Raw genomic sequence first — 10,270 nt, 5'->3', positions numbered from 1 at the left:
GCAGCGTGACACATGTACTTCTTCTTTTCGCAATTGTGTTTGGAAACATCTGCACTACAAGAAGAGATGCCTTTGAGGGTCTTTTGTTCTAATTAAATGATGAGGTAAATGTATTTATATGTGATAAAACACTGGCGCTTTCTTTAAGCCCCCAAACCATAATTCTGTGTGAGACAATTCGACACTATGGTGATGCAGTAATCGTTCTAAAGCGTAGTTGCAGAAATTTTGCTGGTGTTTCACCGCAGGCCATAAGCTGGAGCATTCTATTCATGGGTGTTTGTCCCACAGCAATAGCTACGCCATGTTTTCAATTCCTATCCCCCTCCCTTATTACACAGTGTGCCGTTGTTTTCTTTCCATGGGTGCCCCTGTACACCTGCCACTTGCCTCCGACTCTGTAATTTCACCACATGCAGCTGCAATATTGCTTTTTTACGTGGTGCATTGCAGGCGGTGTCATGTCCAGCACAACGGTGTTCCCAGCACGAAGGCCACGTGCTAGTACTGACTAATACAGTTAAAAAGATTATTGGTTTTTTTTTCTCAAAAAACTATACCAGCACAATTGCGCAGATGTTGTTGCCCTCTGAGGGGTGTGAGGTGCCACATAGTGAGATGTAGAGGTCTTGGGTGTGATGAAGCAGAAAATGAAAGTTTTCATTTATTAACGCATAAACGTAGTGCTGCAGTAATCATGTGTGACTTTAACCGAACTAATAAAGATTGTACGGGGACAAAATGTGCCCTTAGAGTAGTTCGCCAACATTTATAAGCGTGCTTTATATAACGTGGTGTATTAGAATTGCACTAATCCGACATAATCATAAACGTGTGCTATGATTTGCTTGTTTGAAATGTTTAGCTTAGCATAACTTTAGTGGAGGCTTTGGCCTACTTGCCTGGTCTCACGGTTTAGATGCTCGTATTTTTCCAATGTGCTAATAAACGTGTATTTTTGCTTGAAGCTGTACTTTTCCACAGAGACCGTTCACATTCTTATCTTAAGGTTTCGTGCCAGCCTGGCATATTTTCTCTTTACTCCAAGGTCAATCTGCAGGTGCGGACAATGGAAGCTCTAAAAGTGAGTTCATTGGTATAAAATGTTGCAACTTGCGTACCCATCTCCAAGGATAATGTATGCTTAAGTAAAAGCTTGAGAACTGTCGTTTTTGATTGGACAATTTGAAGCTAACCTATGAACCCTCCAATGGAAGACCCTACTGGATTTGAACTGTTGTCTATTTAAACCAGGTGCACGAGAAGAAAGGAGCCATTTTTTGGACTTCGCCCATGCCCGCCATTTTGCAGGACATTGCAGCGATTATGGCCCACCTTGCTGCGATGCCATTTTGAGAGACTTTGATGCTTTCTCTAATCGAGAGAAAGAGACTTTAATGATTCTTACCCTAGAGACTTTAATTTGAATTTGATCCCTTGCATGAAGTAGTAGTTTTATTTTTGTCGCCGTGAGGCAATTGCCCCGTCCACCTTGCCCCTTTGCCCCGTCCCATGCTGATCGAAACGGTACCCATGCTGACCGAAGAACGGTACCTGTGAGACGAAGACTTCCTTGATTGCTGATCGTAATTGGTAAATATGAAAGGAAATTGTAAAATTGCATTGTGTTTCTTTTAGGTAACCAACTGATGATTTTGATAAGAGCCCTAGTTAGGAGTTTTTCTAAATTAATGTTGCTAAATTGTTTTTGCATGAAGCCCCACATGCCGATGCTAATTTGAGGTTAGACGAGGATTCCTTATGTCGCACGATGCAATTTGAGATCTTGTTAGGCTGACTAAATGTATGCAATTAGTTCATTACAGATTATCGTATTAGTGATTTGCATTGCTATTATTGAATGCCTTGTTATTCAAATGCTGCATAGATTGCACTTGTTTCGCCGCTATGGACAGCTATTAATGTTCATTTACGTTTATCATTTGGTGTTGAGACACATTTATATTGTGCTAGCTTTGTTAATATAGGGAAATAAAATTCACTAACTTTGAATAAACTGGTGTGGTTATTCCTGACTGAAAGGTCAGGGTTCGCCGAAATGTATTCTGGATTAATTGTTAAGTGGTATGTCGATCAAGGTATTGCTTATGTTCGTTATTGATTATTGATTTGATTAAATTGACCGATATAGAGTACGGAGAGTCCCACTTAGTCAAAAGATTCATCGGCCTAAAGAGCGTCCGAATACAGGTAAATTATTAGTACGGACCGCTCTATCAGTAGATGGTAGCAGAGGACGGTTTCGTCTTTTGGGACCCTGTACTCTTAAAGTACATGGTGTTGAATTAACGGTTACGCCTTTTGAGACCCCACTCGAGAAGTTGAATTAGATTTTTCTGGGGTAAAATAGATTGACAGAATGATGATGGGCTAGGTCCACCGCGACTTTCCCGGGATCTCGGAGCTTGCGAATGGAGAGAATGGAGGTGTGGAATCGGCGTTGGCGGTACTAGTGATGGTATGAGTGAAGTTAGGGTTTTGCGCTTGCACAGCTTATTGCCGCAGATTGGGTGAGAAGGTTGCGAGGATTTTTTTTCTTTTTAGAGGATAGCGGAGGTGCGACTTCGAGTGTAGAGGTAGAGAAGTCGTCGAACTTCATAGAAATAGCGGAGGTGCGACTCCGAGTGTGAGAGTAGGGAAGTCGTCGAACTTCATGTGCGTGTGGCGCTTTGTGCATAAAAAGGTCCACGTGGTTGTTGTTGTTGAGACAGGCCCTGCGAGGTCAAGAGACTCCGGAGTATGTTGTTTTATGTTGTGGTCTGGGCGGTTTAGTAGGTTGATCGGGCGTGGTCAACGAGTCGGTACGTGTGTTAGGGAGTGAAAGAAACTTCGACTTCGGGCTTTGACAAGATTCTAAGTGCACTAGAATAGATCATTGACAAGTTGAGAGTAGGTCTGCGGGTCAGATTTGCTTGCGAACGTGGGGACCGAGAAAGATGGAATAACTGCCGAGGCTAGTGAAAAATCCCTAAGGTCCTGAAGCGATTGTGTTACCCTTCCTGTAGTAAACCGACAGATCTGTTTTATTTTTGGTAGCTCGCGATACATGCAAGAAGTTGTTACGAGAGGAGCTGAGTGAAGGAGGACGAGCCGCGAGGCTTTGTCAGCCGCAGTGTGTGTGAGTGTGACGTCACTAGGAGCCGCGCTGGGATAGGTTGGTTGTAGAGAAGGGTCGCGCACGGATTGGACGCAGTCCGTGGGGCTCGATTGGAAGGGGAAAGGCAAGCGAAGAGTATTCCGGGAATTAAAGTCACCTATTGATTACAAACTTTGTGAAATAAAAGGACGAGAAAATGAAATTCTTTAAAGCATTTAGGAGTGCGATGAAGGGGGAGTCTTACATTAAAGCGAGCGTAGGAGAGGAAACGCCACCCGAAGGCACACCCGCTTACATTGTAATGGAAGAGAAGGGGGTAGCTCCGTGTCTTTGGCTAAAGCAATGGCACAAACTGACAGAGAAACATGGGAGCGTAGCGTTCCCGATACATGGGACATTCAATATAAGGATTCTAGAGAATTTGAGATTCACGATGTACGACATGAAGGTGCCTCCAAGGCCAGCCCAGTTTGAGGCTCTAGCAATTTGGGAACTAATGGCTAGACAGCAACAGAGAAATAAGTTTGAAACAAGGATGAGGAAGGTAGAAAAGACACTAGCGGACGCTAGGTGGGATAATGCACAGAAGGTGTGGAGGTCAGATGTATTGCAGGGGATAAAATTGTTTCCCGCAATTACTAAGGAAGAAGGGGAGACAGGTAAGAAAGCTACCTGTAAGACAAACAGGAGGTGTTCCAAGGATAGAGAGGAAGAGGAAAAGTTGAGAAGAGAAGAGGAGTTAGAGGATGAGGAGTTAATAATGCAATTGCTGAACGACCGTCCACCACCTTATGCGGAGAGTGGACAAGGTCCAAGTACCAGTTCTGCCCCTCCGGCACCGGTACAGAACAGTGAAACTCAGAGTTCAGGAGCATCATCGGGATCTAAGGACCCGAGTTTACCGTTCACCCCGCAGATACCGCAGGTTAGGAGAATATATCCAGATGTGCCCATGTTGAAACCAGCAGAAAATTATCAGCCGCAGATGCCAGGGTACTACAGCAGTGACAACGGTGCAGGGATGATTCTAGAACAAACCGTAAGGGGAGTACAGAATGGTCACAACCAGACATTGGCACAAGCCGAATCAACCCAGTTTTTGATGCCTCAAAAACAGATGCAGGGGGGAACAGCACATACTCAAATGACGGGGAGTCAGATGGGCATGCCAGCAATGATGACCCATAGCGTGGGAATGAACGTGCCTCAGAACGTGGGAAATGGACAAAACCCAGACGCGATATCACTACCCATTACTGTAGGTCCACCAGTACCTTTGTATAGTCAGCCTAACCTAGGTATGAGCAGTCAAGGATCAATGCTGCAGAATGGGACAGAAAGAAGGTGCATAGAAAACACTCCAGGGATAACTCCGATAGCGGCTCAGCCAACTGGGTCTGGGTCCTTGATGGAGTTTAGTCCCATATGTGCTCAGTCAACGCTGGTGAGGTCAAGCCCCCCACTGATAATACCTCTAACATCGAACACTGAAAAGTTGCCGCAACCATCAATGGCAGTCGATGTGAATGCTACACTGATGGGGTTGAATGCGCAACAGCTGACACAGTGGTTCAACAGTCTGAATTCTACACAAAGCTCAGCCAGTGGGAAGGGAGAAGATTATATGAATAGGATGAGGTTGAACATGGAAGCACAAGAATTGGTGGAAGGGACTATGGGTGTGAATAGGTTAGAGTCCTACTCGGAAGAAGAACTGAGATATCTATGTCCCAAGATTACGAAGGAAGTGAACAAGGTACATAAAAGCTTGCAGGAAGTAGCTGACAAAAACGGGGTTGACATAGACAAGACAAAACACTTGAGCAGAAGCTACAGGTTGGATTTTGGGACCACAGATTTTGAACACATGAGGTCAGCAGGCATGAAGGCGCACCTTAGAGAATTGCTGCAGAGTGCACAAGTGTGGAGGTGCTTAGACAAGTGGGAAAGCAGATGGGTAAAGAGAAAGGAAAAGAGGAGGGACAGCGCTACAGAGCACAACGAGAAAAGACCACAGAGTAGTGATACAGTAACTATGTTACCAATGAGGGAGACAGCAGGGGGAAAATTAATACATGTACCATGGCACAGAAGCGACATTCAGTCTTTTACGGACGATTTTCCCAAACTGAGAGAGAAGCCGATTGAATGGTATCAACAGACTGATAGGTTTGTGAAGCTTGCAAAATGTCTCTGGGAAGACCTGAACACTCTATTTTAGATTGTGGTTCCAGCAGATTTGTGGGAGGATTGCAAAAGAGCGGTAGGTTGGCTGACAAGTGAACCAGAGAGAGACAGGGAAACGGGTGCACCATCACCTATGGTGATGAGCTTGTACTATAAGGTGATTGAGCATTTGAAGACGAAGGTTGCCGCGAAAAATGTGGATTGGCAGAAGATTGATCGAACTGCCCAAGAGGCTAAAGAGTCGATTCATAGTTACTATGAGAGGTTGTTGAAGGCGTTCAAGAACTACAGCGGCACGGAAACAATAGAGGCGAAGGACATGCTTAATTTTGTGTTCAGATTTGTGGAAGGGTTGAGACCAGAGATAAGTCAGATGATAAAGTCGCATTTGATTTGCTGGCAGTCGAAACCTATTGACGAAGTATTGAATTATGCGAAATACTGTAGCGACGAAATTGAGGTGAAACAGAAAAAGCTGAAAGAGAAGGTGATGATGATGCAGCTTAAGGCAGCTCAGACAGGTTTGCAAGGTTTGCAGAGTCTGCAAGGGTTGCAAGGGTTCCAACAACAGGTACCGCAACCGCAGCCGCAGTTGCAGGGAAACATGGCGTTTCAGTCACAGCCTAGAGGCAGAGGCAGAGGAGGTTTTGTGAATAATGGTCCGGATTTAAACACTGTTGTGACGGGTGTGCAGGCAATGAAGAAGGTGATGCCGTGTCACGTGTGCGGAATTGTCGGTCATTGGAAACGCGAGTGCCCGATGGTGGTGCAGGAAGGTGCAGGTGCAGGTGCAGGTGTTGGTCAGCAAAACAATGATGTCAATGCATTTCAGACAATGAGGGGACCGAAAATGAGAGGTCCAAACCCAAATTTCCAGACCGTAAATCAGTTGCAGGGATTACAACCTATGCAGCCGCAGCAGATGCAGATGCCTCGTATGCAGATGACGCAAATGCAGCCAATGCAACAGCAGTCACCCATGGTACCTAATCAACAAATGCAAATACCCTTGGCACCAATGAGTCGGCAGCAAGTGATGGTTCCTCCACAGGTCTTTGGTCAGGTAATGAGTACAAATGGCACCGTACAACAGTTCCCATTACACAGTGAGAGTGGAATAAACAATGTATGGGAGAGTGAAAGTTCAGAAGAAGAAGGAGATTGTGTGCTTGCAGCATCCTTGGAAGTTGATCAAAAGGGTCCGTACGTAGAGGGAAGAGTAATGGGTCATCGTGTCTCATTCTTGGTTGACACGGGAGCCACACGTTCAACTGTTAAGAGCAGTGAAGTACCAAATTTGCCACTCTCAGGGAGGACAGTTCAAGTGGTGGGAGTAGCAAACAGGCACCTGACAAACCCGATTACAGATCCGGTACCAGTCAGCATCGGTAACTATCAAGGGGTGCATCAGTTTGTGGTATGTGACTCAAGCCCGATAGCACTGTTAGGAAGAGACCTATTGTGTAAATTGGGTTGTTCGATCATGTGTTCGAACGAAGGAATAACAATTCAGACGAGCAGTGATGGGGAAGAAGAGGACAGTGTAGAGGGGGATGAGATGGAAACTGTCGATGAAGACTATCCTCTGATTTGTCTCTTCCCGATGATAACTGAAGAAGATATTCCAGCTGAATTACGGGAAACAGTCGGAAGGGAAGTGTGGGATATGACAGGGAAAGAGGTGGGATTGATGAAAGGAGTGGAACCAGTGAAAGTGACTGTAAAGCCCAATGCGATCTTTCCCCAGACCCCACAATACCACATGGCACAAGACACCCTCATGAAAGTTGCCCAACTCATTGACGAATTTGTAAAACAGGGAGTACTGAAGGAAGTGTTAAGCAGTCCATGTAATTCACCAATAATGGGACTAATAAAGCGGAGTGGAAAGGTCCGACTTGTGCAGGACTTGAGGAAAATAAATGACATCATAGTCAAATGTTGCCCTGTCGTACCAAATCCAGCTGTGATAATGTTTCAAATTCCTTGCGATGCTGAGTGGTTCTCAGTCATCGACTTGTCACAAGCATTCTTTTCGGTGCCTCTTCATGAGGACAGCCAATTTCTCTTTTGTTTCAAATTCTTAGACAGAGTGTACAGTTGGTGTCGAATTCCTCAAGGGTTTTCTGAGTCACCGTCAATCTTCAATCAGATTCTAAAGAAAGATTTGGAAGCATTAGAATTGCCACTCGAGTCAACTCTAGTACAGTACATTGATGACTTATTGATTGCATCAAAGACAGAAAGTGGCTGCACAGCCGATACCATTGCTCTGTTAAACCATTTGGGAAGGAATGGACATAAGGTGTCTCCTTCCAAATTGCAGTTCTGTCAAAAGAAAGTGAAATACTTGGGTCACCAGATAGAGAAAGGGTCACGGAGAATAATGAAGGAAAGAATAACAAGTGTACTTCAAATGAGTCCACCAAAGACAAGGAGGGAGGTGAGGAAGTTTTTGGGAATGGTGGGCTACTGTTGCCAGTGGATTCCCAACTTCTCGACTCTAGCAAAGCCTTTACTGAAGTTGACCCAGAAGGATGCCTTGGATCAAATTGAGCTGAAAGGAGAGGAGATGGATGCTTTTATTGAATTGAAGGAATGCATGTGCAGGGCTCCAGCTTTAGGTATGCCTGACTACACAAAGCCTTTCACATTGTTTTGTCATGAACGTGATGCATGTTCTTTGTCTGTCTTGACTCAAGCCCATGGTGGCGTAAACAGACCAGTAGCGTATTTTTCAGCTACTTTGGATCCGGTCGCAGCAGCACTCCCAGGGTGTTTGCGCGCCGTAGCAGCAGTTGGTATCAGCCTCACTCAGAGTGAAGGAATAGCGATGGGACACCCAGTAACAGTCATGGTCCCTCACTCAGTCGAGATACTTTTGACCCGCTCCCGAACGCAGCACATGACTGGAGCAAGACTCACAAGGTATGAAACGGTAATTCTGGGCTCACCGAATGTGCAGCTGAAAAGGTGCACTACGTTGAATCCAGCAACCTTGCTTCCTGGAGAAAATGCTGAAATTGAGAACGCTGAAGACGTCGAGCATGACTGCCTTCAGGTGACTGAATTTTGCACAAAACCTCGACCTGACATTAAGGATACTAAGCTTGATGAAAATGACCAAATTGTTTTCGTTGATGGTTCATGTCTAAGAGATGGGATGGGAATTTTGAAAGCAGGATATGCTGTATGCACTGTAACAGGTGTCTTGGAAGCGGGATGGCTTCAAGGAGTCTATTCTGCACAAGTAGCAGAACGTGTAGCCCTCACAAGAGCATGTCAACTGTCTGCATTGATGAAAGTTACCATTTACACTGATAGTCAGTACGGGTTTGGGATTGTGCATGACTTTGGACAACTATGGTCACAGAGAGGTTTCCTGACTTCTTCAGGATCCCCAGTGAAAAACGGGGAGAGAATAAGGGAATTGTTACACGCCATTCAAATGCCAGCTGAAGTTGCAGTGGTAAAGTGTAGTGCTCATACAAAAGGACAGGACTATGTTTCTCTGGGAAATGCATATGCGGATCAAGTTGCAAGATTTTGTGCCTTGAACTGTATATTACTCAGAGATGAATGGAATTCGATAAGTGAACCAGAACTCGAACCAGCTGAAGCATTTGCCTTGAAGGTTGTAGATACAATAGATGAACTAAAAGCATTGCAGAATAATGTCAGGGAGGATGAGAGAGATTCCTGGATTAAATCACAGTGTATAAAGAGACCAGACGAGTTATGGGTTTCAAATGAGGGAAAATTTGTTCTGCCAAATGGTCTCTTATCACAGCTGGCGCGGTTCTATCATGGGCAAGCTCACCTAGGGAGAGATGCCATGATAAGATTGTTCAAAACTGATTGGTTTAACCCCAGATTTCGTCAAGCTGCAGAAGCAGTTTGCCATCGATGTGTCACTTGCCAGCAGATGAACCCAGGAAAGGTAACAGTTGTGAACGCGAGCCCCATTGGCAGAGCCAGTGGACCATTTAGCCGAATGCAGATGGACTTCATCGAGATGCCTGTGCATGGAGGTCTGAAGTATGTGTTGGTGATTGTGTGCATTTTTAGTCACTGGATTGAGGCATACCCCACACGTAGAAATGACAGCCTTACAGTTGCAAAGCTATTGTTGAGGGAGTTAATACCACGTTTCGGATTCCCGATCTCTTTAGAATCAGATAGGGGAAGTCACTTCAATAACGAGGTGATAAAGTTACTTTGCGAAGCGCTGAACATTGAGCAAAAACTGCATTGTAGCTATCGCCCTGAGGCCTCAGGACTGGTGGAGCAGATGAATGGTACATTGAAATCAAGAATGGCGAAAATATGTGCATCGACAAATTTAAAATGGCCTGACGCATTGCCCTTGGTGCTAATGTCAATGAGAAACACCCCTGATAGAAAGACTGGATTGTCTCCGCACGAAATTCTCATGGGCAGGGCTATGAGACTTCCTGCAGTTCCCGCAAACGCGCTTTTGAATATTACAGATGATATGGTGTTAGACTACTGCAAGGGTCTAGCTGACGTGGTTCGCTCTTTCTCTCACCAGGTGGAAGCGACCACCTTGCCACCGATTCAAGGTCCAGGACACGCACTGAAAGCAGGTGACTGGGTCGTGGTAAAGAAGCACGTGAGAAAGTCGTGTCTGGAACCCCGTTGGAAAGGCCCTTTCCAAGTGATCCTGACGACAACTACCGCTATGAAGTGTGCGGGGGTTCCCAACTGGATTCACGCCAGTCACACAAAGAAGGTGTTGTGTCCCACAGATGAGGAAGTTGAAGCGCTAAAACTGCCAGTGCCCGATAAAACAGTGCTGAGTGCTGAGACAGAACAAAACCGAACTGAGAGTGAACAGGCAGAAACGGGAGAGAGAGAGATATTCTCTGAGGACGAAGAGACCAACTTGCTTGGGGGAGGCCAAGGAGAAAGTTCAGACAGCGACGAAGCAGCTGAAGGTGACAA

The sequence above is a fragment of the Pleurodeles waltl genome, chromosome 4_2, assembly GCF_031143425.1.
Source record: "Pleurodeles waltl isolate 20211129_DDA chromosome 4_2, aPleWal1.hap1.20221129, whole genome shotgun sequence".
In the NCBI taxonomy this organism is placed as follows: Eukaryota; Metazoa; Chordata; class Amphibia; order Caudata; family Salamandridae; genus Pleurodeles; species Pleurodeles waltl.
Note: the sequence above shows the minus strand (reverse complement) of the source record.